Consider the following 14,864-nt stretch of genomic DNA (forward strand, 5'->3'; position numbering starts at 1 on the left):
ATTCATATCAAAGTCCAATGAGATCAGCAAAGCGAGCTCTTCCCCACACAGTCACCGAGGGGCCCAGGAAGCTCCCCGCCTTGTCTTCTAGGGCAGAGCTCCTCAGAAGGGGACACACATCTGGCAGAGTCGGGAGATATTTATGGTTGTCAGAACTGGAGTCAGGGACAAATGGCACCTAGCTGGTGGAGGCCAGAGGTGCTACTTAATATCCTTCAATACACAGGACAGCTCCCACACCAAGAATGATCAGGTCCACAGTATCGATAGTGGAGAAAATTTGTTCTAGATCTTCAGAATCCTCTATTGGATCTTGTTCATCTGGCTGGCAGGTGAGCAAAAGAAAAGTGTTAAAAATTGTATGGGAGGTTTTAGAGTGCAGGCTTAGAAGGGACCCCTGTCACTCTTGCCCCTATCTCACTGGACAGAACTCAGTCACATGACCCCACCTAGCTGCAAAGGAAGTTGGGAAATGTAGTCTAGCTGTGTGGCCAGGAGAAAAATAAATCAGAACTAGGGGGACATATAGTGTGTCCCTGACACAGATGGCCTAAACTGGATACGTCCAACCCTCCCCCTGCCTCTAACCCTGCCCATCCCCTGCATAGCTCACCTCACTTTCCATTAATTCCGAGCTGCTCCATTTAATCCCATCTCCTTCCAGGGACAATAACTTCATCTCAAAGGACACTGTTCCTGAGATACCCTTCCTGTCCCCATATAACCCCAGGCCAGCTCTGGACCATCTGAATAGAACCAAGAAGTTACGATTCCTTCATAGCACTGAGCATATATAAATACATACACACACACACACACACACACATATATTTTCTCATTTATTCCCTTTCTCCTACCCAAGAATAAAAGCTCCAAAAAGGTAGGGCGCTTGTCTGTCTGGTTTGCCGCTACCCCCAGCTCCTAATAGAAGGCCTGACAAAGAGAAGGCACTCAGTACATGCTCGTTGAATAAATAAATGAAGCCTTCCTATAAGGAACAGCTATATTGATCACTCTAAAATACAGATCTGGATATAATAGCCCCCTCTTCCAATATCCCCAAATACCTCAATCCAAGCTCTTTAGCCTGCTAAATAAGGCCATTCATGATCTGGCCCTTTCCTACCCTCTCACCTTCTCACACACTCCCAGCCAGGCACCCTATACTTTGAGCACCCTACACTTAAGCCCAAGAGTCTCTGTAACATGCTTAACATGTTTTGTTTTGTTTTTTCCTCAGCTTTACCTTTTTATACCCTATTTTCATTGCCTGGAATACTTCACCCTCCCGCACCTGGAACCCCCTCTCATTCCTCAATACTCTGGTCCACGTCATTTCCGCTGAGAAACCCCTTCTGATGGCTCAGGCAGTCCCTCACTTCCGCCCCTCCCTTCCCTGTGTGTTGCAGTATCCACTGCAATTGTTTTCTCTGGTTGCTCCCTCCCTCATCAGACTGTGGGCTCTTTAAGAACAGAGGGAGGGTGTGACTCGATTGTGGGGCTGCCTCCCACGCTGCTGCTTAGCAGAAAGCTGGATCCTGAGCAGGTGCTCAGGGCATGTGTGAGGAACAGAAGATGGATGGATGGACATTCTCTGGCCGGCCTCCCCACGTTCTCTAGGCATCTTCGCACAGGAGCCAGGAGCCCAACGTGGTTATGATATTCCTCTCCTGGAGTCACAGCCACTCTGGCTGCAAAGCCAACTGGGGCTCAGAAATGTCTGTGGATTGAGTGCAACTGGTGATTGATTGCTGGAAGCAAAATGAGCCTCAGTGCCAGGACACAGAAAGGACAGCAAGTGACCCAACCTGGCCACACTGGCGGATGCCCCTAATGGTAGTCGGTGAAATAGCCAGCCCCTTCCTCCAGCTTGGGAATGCCAGGAACTTCCCCCACGCCTAACTCCTGTCTGTGCTTCAGATCGCAGCCTGAAAGAGCTACTTACTCAAGGGGGCCTTTCCCTACCCCCAGGAGTGCGTAAGGGCCCCCGAGAGTCTATCATATCCCTTCTCACAGCAATGACCCGCACGGGGGTGGACCCAGAGCCTGCTCATTGTTTGCTCTGGTCCCGGTGTTGCTACAGGCCCAGCGCAGAGTCCACAGTCCTCAGTGTCAGTCACGGTCCAATCACAGGGCCAGAAACCACTCTGGGTATTTTGAAACGGAGGGGCTTTGGTACAGGAAATGGGTTATCCAAGGGATGGAAAATTCAAGAAGCCAGAAGGGATGGTGAGGAAAACATGTGAACCCCTCTCATGGCTGGTGAGTTAGTATGCATGCTACAGTGCCATTTTTATGTTGTTAATAAAAGAAAAAGACATCTGGGTATTATACGATGTCTCATATTTATATAATGGCAGCCAACCACCAATGTGGTCTTCAGTGACCCTTGCCTCCTCACTGCCGGGTGGCGTCCTCCCACACTGCACCAGGGCTGGTCTGCGTGGCCCACGGAACGTGGCAGAAGTGATGAAGTATGACTTACAAAGTCAACAGTGTCGCTGTCCCTTCCACATGGCTCCTTCCCAGATCACCCACCTTAGGAGGGGCCGGCTGAAATATGGTGAGGACACTCAAGTAGCCCATGGAAAGGAAGTGTGACCTGGTGAGTAGCTGAGGTCTCCTGCTCGCAGCCAGCACCGCCTGGCCAGCCAGGCGAGGGCACCACCTGGGTAACGCACCCCGCAGCCCCAGCCAAGCCCTCAGGTGAGAACACAGCCCCAGCCAACATCGGATGCCCACTCCCTGAGAGATTCCGAGCCACAACTGCCGGAGCAAGCTGCCCTCAAGCTCCTGACCCACAGAAGCTATGGGATGATAAAATCTTAGGGCTTAAGCTCTAAAACTTTGGGATAAATTATGAAGATACCGATATATGCAAATACAGGGATATATGTGTATATAGTTCAAGAAACACTGTAGAATAAGAAGATTGTGGGAAGGGGTAACTATTTTCTTTAGTGCTTGCCCAACTTCTAATTTTTCTACAGTGGATAGCTATTACTTGGATTAGAAGACCAGACGGAAGTAGAGGAGGGGAAGGAGAAATACCAAGAGCAGTTGGGGGCGGGGGGGGGGGGGGGTTATAGTTGCTCACGCATGAAATCATGCTACACTGCCAGAGAGTTAACACAGCTGCCAGAGCAGAGAACTTGTTAAGGAAGATGGCGGAGCCAAAGGGAGAATCTGCCAATGGCCATCCTTGGCTTCCCCACCCAATGAGCTCTTCTCCGAGCTGTCTGAAAGGAACATGGGGCTGGAGACCGGCCGCCGGGCATGGGTGGGGGTGTTGCATTTGGAAAACCTCAAGGTTTCTGAGCTGGCAAGATATGTCAGCAAAAAGCCCTCGCCTGTCTAGACAAAACTTTGATTTTGAATCAAAAAGGGGAATGTTTGTGAAGAGGAAAGCAGTTTAAGCATTTTTTCTCCTTTGAAAATAACCATGAATTTTTAACTATCAACCCTAAAGAGAGACAGTGAGACTCCGGCAGCAACGCCAGGGATTTGAGTCATGCCCGCCCCCCTGCCTGGACCGTGAGAGGGGCCATTTCTGAGACCGGGCATTGACTCCATGAGCTGAAGAGAGGTTTAACAAGGCCCCAGGGCACCCAGGAGGAGAGACAGGCTTCCACGGCAAACCTCTGGGGCTTGGAATCAGCGTTACTCAGGCGGCCTGGGAAAATGATCAACCCGGCTGCTGACAAGGGGAATCACTGTGCTGGGTTTCGCTGACCTTGGGGGTGCGAACCCCACGGTGGGTCACCTGGCCCCCACGGGAAGGGCTCCTGTGGGCTGCTGTCTGGAACCACGGTTCCAGCTGAGTCTGAAGGTCAGTGGGAAGGTCTGCTGGGAAAGGATGCCCCCTGAATAAGTCCTTCGCCCCAGGGACTTGATCTAGGTCTGGGCAGAGAAGCTGGGCGTTTAAGGCCAAGCCAGGTGGGTAAGTTAGACGGACGTGCTTGGAAGCTACAGAAATCTGATCGCCATTTCTTAGGCAGAACATATTCCAAAGGGCGAAGGAAGTTTTAAGGAACCTTAAGACTGGAATGCATCTGACTGAGCCTGTGGAAGGCGAAGAACAGGAAAAACGGCCCACAGGGAACTTTCTTCACCCTTGTCCCTGTCTCTCTCTGCAGGCTGGCTTGCCCCCCACTAAAAAGCTGAGGATGAGTCAACATGCATGTGAGTGAGTGTGTTTAGGGATACCTTTTATTTCCTCTCTCTCAACCCCAAATTTTCAGGGAAGGAACTCTGACCGACAACACTGCCTGTAAGTAACCACTTTGGTCTAAATGGAATGGCCAATGAGTACGGACTGACCAGGGGCTGAATGGCCTCCAGGGCCCTTAGCTGGGGACATGAAATCATGGTGGGCTGGAATACACCCCCAAAAGATTCTGCTCTTCTACAAAAGGGACTCAGACCCTCACGTAGAGGGCCCTGAATGATCATTCTCATGTATCCGTGAATCTGAATCTACTTGCCATGCCCCCAGCGCAAGCTGCGGCGCTAAGATTTACTTTTATTTTTCTGTAAATCGCCCCTTCATTTGGCCTGATCCTGAGCAGTAATGCCAATGCAGCCGCAAGCTTGCTAGGATGAGAGACGCTATTATGGTCTGGAGTCAGACAGACTGGGTGCGAATCCCTGCTCTGCCGCTTTCTAGCTGTGCGACCTTGGGCTAGTTACTTAACCTCTCTGTACCTGTTTCTTTAACTGTGTAACAGTTTAACCGGCATAATAATGGTACTATTATATTATGACTACCTCTACATTATAGAGATGTTTTGAGAATCAATCATAGACATGCTTACTACAGCGCCTGGTGCAAGACTACTCTGAAGTAGCAGTCGTAGAGCTATTGCCACTATTGTCGTTATGTTCGCTATGTGCTTCATCATGTAAATAAGATGATTTGCACACTCAGAAATCTACAATTGGCCATCTCTGTGGTACACCTGGTAAGGAAAGGGTGCCGGCAGAAACTCTCCCTGATGGTGTGCCTCCCTGCTCAATGACAAGAAGCTTCGCAGCGAGGAAAGGACCGAGGCCGGTGGGTGAGGACCCATGGACAGAGCAGGTGGGCACTGCAGGGCGAGGTGGGAAGGCAGACCAGGGTCACGTCAGGCCACAGGCTTAGGAGCCAGGCCGACTCGCCATCAAAGCCCGCACCTATCATGTCATTCGGGGCAAGTAATGTCATCTTCCCGTATCTGTTTTCTCAGCTGCCAAAGTGGGGCTTTTTCTCGCCCTTCTCTACTGTTGGGGGTCTGTTGTTTGTCAGTCCATACCCACACACACGGCAGAAAAGCAGGACCCCGGATTTTGTTGGGAAATATGCCTCCCATTGTTACCCACATGGTTTGGGTGGGGTGAGCCTTCGCAGGCTGCGAGAATGGGCCCTGATTAGCCTAAGCCACCAGCACCCCCGATCACAGTGCTTGAGTAGGAGATGGACACACAGCTGTCTCTCTGAGAGACGATGAGATATAAGGAGACTTTGCTAGAGCTTCTGGGAAAGGCACTCTGGCTGTGCCCCTCTGGGAACTGTAGTCGTTGCAGCCATCCCTGACCTTGAAGACAGACGCTATAGGAGAAACACGCCAACACGGGAGAGTGAAGCAGCCAGGCCCTGAGGACAACGGGGCCCTGGATCCAGTCATTCCTGAAGCTAGATCACCCCAGCACTTTTCAATTCCAGGAGCCAACAGTGATGGACAAGGACGTGATCTGTAAACTACGCCTTTTTGGCACAAGCCAACCAGTGTTGGGTTCTCTAGCCTGGCAACTAGAAAAGTCCTTATCAACATGAGACGGGAAGGTGCGGAAAATACTTGGCACCAAGCAACCCCCCACAACCACCATGGAGGGACTGGGAGGGACTCGTTCACTTAGTGCCATCCCAAACAGCACGCGAGCTGAATCCCAGACCCGCGCCCTCCCTGCTGAAACCAGCCTCCCCAGCCTGCCTGACGGAGCCCGGACGTCAGCACACCAGTCCGGTGACCTGCCGGGCTAATTAGCCTAGTGTGGCCAGCGTTATGAAGACTTGCTGGAGATGATGTTTTGCAAATTCGGGGTGAAATATTTAATTAATCAAAGCTGCTCAGCCAGTTGTCACAGCGAGTCAGTGTGCGCCAGGGCGAGGGCCAGGGCTCCGTGGGAGGACGCCAGGACACTCTGGAGGCTCCCATCGCCTTCTCCATGGGAGCCCAGCAAACCACACCCGCCAGCCACGCTGCTGCACTTGGAGCCCTTGCTGCCGGCACTGACATTTCACAGCTCCAAGGTGGCTGGGGTGGCCAGGGGCGGGCCACTGCCTGTCCCCAAGGCTCATAGCGCCATGCAAGAGCAGTTGAGATTACATGCTTTGGGGACAGGACATTTCCACTAAGGGATCGGCTTAGGGGAAAAGAGATGGATGTTTTAGGTCTGTGTGTTTACATGTGTGCCCATGCATGAGCAACGTGCCTGTGCACATGCTTGGTCAAACATGCATAGAATGTTTCAGGGTGGACACTGATCGCCTCCGAGGGGGAAGCTGGGGCAGGGAATACCCGAACACCTTCTTCTAGATCTATTTTGTTAAGTGACAAAGCAAGTTACAAGCATGTACGTCAAACAGTATAAAAATGCACATGAAAAATATGTATCTGAGGCCTGGCCAGTGTGGCTCAGTTGGTTGGAATGTTATCCCATAAACCAGAAGGATGCAGGTTCAATCCCTGGTGGGGGGGTGTATAGGAAGCAACCAATCAATGTTGATGTTTCTCTCTTTCTCTCTCTCTCCCTCTTAAGCAATGAAAAAGCATGTCCTTGAGTGAGGATAAAAAATGAATGAGAATAATACATTCTACATTAAATCATACTCTCTCATACAAGTATATACAGGATGTATACATATATATCTTAACAGTGATAATGTATACTTTTGGTTTTATATATATTTTTTAAGTAGGTACTATACTTGCATATAATGTTTTTTAAATAACAAAAACAACGACAAGTACTGCTGTGATACTTAACACCTGTTTTCACACACACAGATTCACGAGTGAGGACAAGCACCCTAGGAGCTACACACTGTTATCACCACACCCATCTTACTGACAGAGGAACAGAGGTACAGAGAGGTTAGGCCACGTGCCTGAAGTCCTGCAGCCGGTGAGCAGCAAGCTAGGATTCCAGCTGAGGCAATAGGCCTTGGGATCTCCACACTTAAGGTCTAGGCTGAACGGCCCTCACGCTGCCTCTGTGACTTGGTTAGTCTTCAGACTGCAAAGGCAACATGCTCCTTGTCGGGGGGAATAAAAAGTACAGAAGAAGGAAAAGGAGGTCACCTGAAACTGCCCCGCACGTCGATGTTTTGCGGAGTATTTGTCCAGCCCTGTTCCACGTGAGGGAGTGTGTGTATGACTTCATATAAAAGTTAGGTCACGTTTGACATAGACGTTGGTCATCTGCTTTGTCACATAATGTGCTGAAGATACAAGGGTACGCATAGGGTTCCGAATACACGCACATTTTCTATACAGGTTACAGCACAAATAACGCCCCCCCTTTTTATTACAGAACCTTTTATTACAAAATTGTAAGCATGTAATTCTGTAACGTAACAACGTCACACTCAAGCACACCATATGACATTTAGGTGACATGTTCCAAGTAACACTATAAATTATTACGCCCATTTTATTCCCCTACCAACCACACTCCAGCAGGCCTTACTGCTGCGGGACCCCGAATACAGTTGTTTTCACATAAGTGGTAGCCAACTACACACGTATCCTGTGCCTTTTTTTCCACTTAGTTGTTCATGGAGAGCATCCCCAATCGTATGGGGAGAGCTTCTCATTCTTTTACGAAACTGCCCCGTGTTCCATCAACTGCGTGCGCCATGATTTATTTAACGAGTCCTACGGGCAAATGTTACTTCTCATCTTCACTAAGGAGGTGATGTTTGAATGGGGACCTAAAGCAGGGCAGAGAGGGGAAGGTCAGGAGGGAGGGAAAGACCACAGAGTCGAGATGCAGGAGGCAGCGCACACAAAGGTCCTACATGGACACGGTTTCCCAGAACGAGGTGGGACACCAGACGGTGTCCGTGAGGACGGCAGAGAACTGACCGCGTTAAACATCGCCAGGTCTGAAAGTAAGTTCCATCTTCATCCGATGAGCAATGAAAGCCAGGGACAGACATGAGTCTGGGAGCGTTCAACAGAAGAGTCTCACTCCCCTTCTCTAAGCAGCTCCCCCAAGGCCGGAGCTATCCCACCCCCCGTGGTGGGGACTGGGTCAGGGAGAAGCCTTGGCCCCAGGGCTCTGGCCCAGGTGGCCTGACCCCCTCCACTCCCCTCCAGTCAGCCAGATGGGCACAAGTCCAGGGTCTGGCTGCATCCTGCCCCACCCCCCTCCACCTCCCCCAGGGCAAGTGTTCTCTGCAGTGAGTGGGGAATTCTGTCATCTCCCACCCAGCTTCGAGTTTATAAAGATACAGGAGAGGTGTTAAGCCTTCAGTAATTATCACCTCTGGGGAGGGAGGGGGGAGTCCAGATGGGGTCAAGAGGAGAGAGAGTTTATTTTGCTTCAGAATCCCGGTGAACTCCATGTTTCCATTAAAGTCCCAAGGCCTGAACTCAGGGCGGGTGTGTGCTCCTGGATTAGAAGGGAGGGGGTCGGAGCCATGTTGCCAGGACATTCAAACAGAGGAGCCGACCTGGCGCCCGCAGAAGCCAGTGGGCTGGGGCAGGATGGGGCTGGGTGTTGGCGGCACCCTCCACCGTTTAACGACCCTTTTCTTTTGATTGGACTGCGGTGGCCCTCCACGGCTTGTCTGCCAATCAGCAGTGCTTCCTCCCAAGCCTGGGTTCCAGAACGGGGGATGTCTGTGTTCTGATTAGGATTTTCACATTTTATGAGTTTCGGAGTCCCCTCCAAATGCCAAAGAGATGGGGGTGGGGAGCAGAGACAGAGGCGGGAAAGGATCCAGACTTTAAAACTATCCCAAGACCTCATGAACCCTCTGGAGTCAGGGGTGAACTGATATTCTGGGATGCAAACCACACTTTTAAAAACATCCTCTTCCTCTAGTCCCTGAGTTTCTTCTGCTGAGGAGAAGCCAGCAGCGAATGTCTAGCTGGTCTACCTACGGCCCCTCCTGGCCCTGCCAACTGGTTCCATGCTTTTGCCAGGGTGATGGCTGTTTTCAAGTAGTTATGATTATAATAGTTATTGTATTATAAGCATTGCTGTATGTCCTATATAATTATAATTACTCATAATTATGTTATAATCGTTACTCTATGTTGTTTGCGGCTCTTTAAATGTATTGACATTCAATTTTCTCTACAGTCTTACTAAGTGGGCCCTGTTATTACTTCCATTTTACAGATGAGAAAACAGCCCGGATGCAGGCACTTGCCTGGGTCAAGCAGCTAACTAGTGGCAGAGCTGGACCAGAACCTCGGTGGGCTCGCTCCGCAGCCGTGCTGTCTGATTGGGCAGCTGCTGGCGCTGTGAGTCCTCGCTGAGATGCGCTGTGACCGGGAAATGCACACGGGGTTTCAGGGCTGAGCACGAGAAAGGCAAACTCCCTCATGCAAATGGGTCTTCCTATGTTGATTACATATCAAAGTGAGAATACTTGGGACATGTTGGGTTCCATGAAATGTATGTATTATTAACATTAGTTCATCCCGGGTCTTTTTTTTTTTTAAGTGGCTATGAGAAAATTTAAAATTCCACGCGTGTCGTACTTTATTTCTGCTGGACTGCAGCACTGGGCCAGCCTGAGCTGCCGTCCCACAGCGTCTCGGGACAGAGCAGAACCTGCCCCGGGCCCTCAGGGCATACCCGTGCTTCTTCCTCTGAAACCAGGCGATAACTGCACCTGCACCCCGACCTGCGCCCCCTCCTGCTTTGCCTTCCTGTCCACTCATACCTCTCACTGCTCCCCTCACTCTGCAGCCCATGTGCCCCATTCTCTCTTCCTGCTCTCGCCCACGCAGTTCCTTGACTCGAAACACTGTTCCCTGCCTTCCTTGATTAACAAATCCCCTCACCTCCTCTAGCCAGCCAATTTCCTGCGGCTGTTCCCTATCGGCAGAGCCCAAGAGGGGGCCACTGTTGAGGCAGAAATGAGTGCGCGGAGTCCCAGCCCCACATCCCAGAGTGGAGTAAGGACAGTGGGTTCGGAGCTTAGAGGTGGTAAGAAACGGAACTTTGGCTGACTTCCGCACCAGCTCACAAACTCCGAGAGAGCAGGGAGGGGCCTGGAGCGCAGCTGGTAGAACAGGGGAATAGAACAAAGGCCCTCACCTGGGAGTGGGGGCAGAAGGGGAGTCAGTTCCCAGTCCCAGTGCCATCGAGGGGGTGGTTTGGGAATAACTCAAGGTTGGCTGAAGAAGAGCGAGAAATTAGAGTTTGTCATTGGTTTAAACCTTGCAGGTACAGCTCTTCCTTACTCTGCCAATGAATTGTTCGGCTACGTTGACTGTTTTCTAAACCTCCCCTGGGGTCTTGGGGAGAGGACAGACTGCTTCAAATCAAGACTCGATCAGAAATCTGGGGAAGCGTGGGCTCCCCAGCCTATGTCCCATCTTGTCCGATGAGTAGCATATACTAATGAGTCGATAAATACGAGTTGAATAATAAACGGATGAAGGAATGGATGAAGTTATATATAAGAGTAAATTCATCTAGAGCAGCGATTTTCAACCTATTTTTTTTATCTCACAGCACACATAAACTAATGACTAAAATTCCATGACACACCAAAAATATATTTTTTGCTGATCTGACACAAAAAAACAGGTATCATTTTGATTCATTCACACCAGACAGCTATTGTTATGTTGGCTGCTGTCATTTTCTTTTATTTGACAATCTAAGGAAAAAGAGGTCAGTGCCCCTGACTAAATATAAATAGCCAGGTACTGTATGTTTTAAAAAATTCTTGCAGCACGCTGGTGGAAATTGCCGGTCTAGAGAGAACTGAGCCGATTCACAAAATAACGGGAGTCCAGGTGCAGAGAAGATACTGGGCAGGGCTGAAAGAAACAGTGCCCAGTTTCAGCGACGCGTGGTGACAGTTTCCGGGCTGGAACGCTGACCCTGCAACTCCTGGGATTCGCTGGGAAACGCAGCAAGCGTGGTCTCTCCACTGTCATCGTCCTCATCTTCCAGATAAACCCCTCCTGCCGACTGAAGACTATCAGAGCGAGACTCCTAATAATGTAAATATTTCATTCACTCTGGCCCCGTTCAATAGATAATGAAAGAACAGATTACTTTTCAGTTCGGGTTTTTTAAAAAAATTATGCTCGTTGATTTTAATACACTCTTCACTTGTGTTTTGTTTTTTTTTTTTTTGAAATAAATGTATCAGAGATGCTAATATATGTGTGTGCATTGTTTCTTTCTCATAAGCTGCCCATGACAGGAAGTACCAAGCCAGGAAGTGACAGCTAAGAAATGATGAATGATGAAGGCTGGGCCTAGAGCTCCTCATAAATCCCAGAAATTTGGGGGTGAGTTTTAATCCCCTTTCTCACTGGCTCTCGCATGGGGGTGCACCGCACGCAACTGAGACTGTTTTTGGTGTGGCCGTATGACCTTGCACAAGCCAGGTGACCTCTCAGGGCCTCGGTTTTCCCATCTGTAAGCTGATAACCATCTCCCGTGTTTTGTTTTGTTTTTTTTCCAGCCACGAACGACCGTTCGGGAACTGGTATCCTTCGCCCCTGATTTCTATCATCGGAAGCTCATTGTGCTCCACAGGTCTTTCCTCCTCCTAACTGGGGGGGACACAGTGATTTCCGAGGCCCGACAACGAGATGTTGGCAGCACACGGGCGCTCGTAATAAAAGCACTGGCCTAGCACACAAAGGAAATGAGATTCCCAAGAAATGCCCCCATTTATGAAAGGGCAGAAGGAAAAGAGAGAGACTTTTCATTCCGCGGAGGTTTCAACACTCGGGAACATTACCCAGGCATCGGATATCTCGGGGAACAAGGGAGCTGGCGTCCCCCTAGGTTAATACACATATGGAAAATGTTAAACAGGGAGGCGAGGGAAGTAAGAGTATACATGAGTTCAAGAGACACCTCGATTTGTTTCTGGGAAAGGAGGAAATTGGCGTACATGGCAAACAAGCCGAAAGGTTGAATTAAGTTAAATCCCAACAGAGGAAATCGGCACAGACTGGATGGGCCAGAGAATATTTTTTTTCTTTCTTTCCTTCCTTTTGTGTGTGCGTGGGGGGTGGGGGGGGGGCATTGTCACATTCCTTTTCTTCATATTCTTCTATTAGTAAAACTTGTCTGCTCAACACACTCGGCCAACACATCCGCGAAAGGAAGGTGTCAGGAGTTCTAATCCTCATGTTGCCACCAGCAAGCTGCTGAACCTCTGTGGACCTCAGTTTCCCCGATGGCTTCGGGCAGGGACTTTGCGTGGGGGTGGAGGGCAGGAAGATGGACTTCAGCACCTGAGAGATTCGTTGGAGGGAGCCTGTGTTATCCAACTTTCCATCTCTGTGTGCCAACCTTTTCCTGCAATTCCCTCAGCCCCCGAAGAGAAAGGTTCAGCCAGAAAGCCCATCCCCTGCTATCCGTGGCTGAGAGCTGCTCCGGATTTCGGTTAAAGTGATGTTACAGGATTCTTTAGAATTTGTAACTGAATCTTTTTTTTCATTTAGTGGGTACAGATGATGGTTTATGACAGCATTGTCTTTAATTATCAAAGAAAAGAAAGCCGCCGACATGGCCAACTAAAGGGATTGTTAAAAAAAAAAAAAAAAAAAAGACCATAAACCTTTACATACGGAATCCTGAGTAGCCATTAAAATTCAGATTTTCGTAGATTCTTACACACACAAGTGTAACAAGAGGGACTCAGAACTACGCATAAAACTAGAGTCAAGATTTAGAATATATAAAGTCAGTGCACGCGAACATTTAGGCACAGGTTCGGGGTTGGTAAACTGGCCCACAGGCCGCACCCAGCTTACTCTCGCTTTGTGAATAGCCTGTGAACTAAGAATGTTGGGTTTTTTTCCTCTTTAAAATGACTGAGAAAAAGATCAAAAGAAGAAGCATGGCTCCCAGCACACAAAAATTATGTGAAATTCACATTTCAGGGCTCCAAAATCAGGTTTGACTGGAACACGGCCACACTCATCTCTTTCCGACTTCTCAGAGGCTGGGAACTCACTGCAGTGGCCGGGCTGAGACGTCACAGCAGAGGGTCCGTGGCTGTAACGCAGACAATGTGTCTACCTGGGCCCTCACAGAATAAGCAGGCCCCCCAGGCACTAAGGGACAACTAGGACAGAAATACACCAAAGAGTGTGTTGTGGGAAGGTTGGCTTGAATAAGCTTTTAATTTTATTCTTGTGCATTTCTTGTCATTTTTACCTGTTCCTAACAAAGTGACTATTTGATGACTTTTATGCTAATCAAAATGTGCATTTATTAAATACCCTGCATATGGTAAATCCTTGATTTGCAGACAATGTTATTCTAGGACTGGGGTGAGCAGTGGGTGCCAATAAAACTATCTTCTCACTCCGAAGTTTACGATCACTGGCCACCACCGTTTATCGAGTGTCTGCTACGCGCTGAAATTGTGCCAACGTGTCTATCTCCCAGATTTCATTCAAACACCACCACGACCCTGCACGGGAGCTGCCTGTGTATTATTTTCCCTCTCACAACTGGCTAACCGGAGGCTCACAGACACAAAGCTACTGTTTCAAGAATGCGTGATGAAGGGATCAGAGTCTTAGCATTGGTTTTCCAGACCCCAGCGCCCAGTTTGCAGCTGGGAAACCCTGCCCCTCTTGGGGTAGAACACAGAGGCTGCACGCTGGCCTCAAGCCCTCCTTCCCCGAGACAGCAGCACGGGCAGCACTCTGCAGAGGTCAGGGACAAGTCAACGTCTTCCCCTGTACACTTGCTGGGGGGTCCGAGAAGGTCGAGTCTCCATTTGCCATAGACGTACATGCTGTTCTGTCATCTATCCTGTAAAACTTTATCTAACCATCGTATTACTTTTCCACGTAAGAGGCGGGGCAAAAGCCAGCCACAAATTGTGAGGAAGGAGCGGAGCTCCCGACCAGATGTACCAGTCTGAGGGGATTGACCTGCCGGCCCGAAACAGTTAACACGGGCTCCCCCAGAAAGCCTGTAGTTAATGACATCCCCTCCTCTGCTCCCCGGGACCCCCTGCTTCCTCCACTCCTATTTCCCAACCCCCCCTGGGAGGCTAAGCACAGATCCCCCAGAAAAGAGAAGGGCAAATGCCCACATAGACACAGGTCCACTGGACATCTACTCTTGAGAGCAAAGGAGGTGGACGTGGACATGAGCGGCAGCAAGGGAGCTGTGGGGTCAAGGAGAAAATGTATCACCAAAAGTGGCTCAGCACCGTGATGACAGATGGGGACAAAGGGAAGAGCTTGTTTAGGGAGGAAGTAGAGGGTGAAAGCCAGTGAAGCTGATCTGCTCCGGATCTAGCATCAGACACACCTGGGGCTGGTCCCAGCGCTGCCATTTACAAGTCCTGGGATCCAGGGGAGGTCCCTTAAGCTCTCGAAGCCTCAGTTTCCTCAGGTAAAGGAATAATATCCATTGCCACTTCCTTGGGCTGCTATAAAAATTGAATCAGAAAATGCAAGGAAAAAGCTCAGCACACTTGGGGATACACAAAGCACTGTACAATAATAGCCATGTTATTATTATCATTAATATTTTTGTCATTATTATTGTCATCATGGCCTTAGGTTAGTTGGTTTGGAGGTGTTTCAGTGTTCAAGGTTCCTTGAGATTCAAGCAACAAGGAGGAAGAGAGAAGACCTGGAAGC

This window comes from Desmodus rotundus, chromosome 7 (genome assembly GCF_022682495.2).
Source record: "Desmodus rotundus isolate HL8 chromosome 7, HLdesRot8A.1, whole genome shotgun sequence".
Taxonomy (NCBI): domain Eukaryota; kingdom Metazoa; phylum Chordata; class Mammalia; order Chiroptera; family Phyllostomidae; genus Desmodus; species Desmodus rotundus.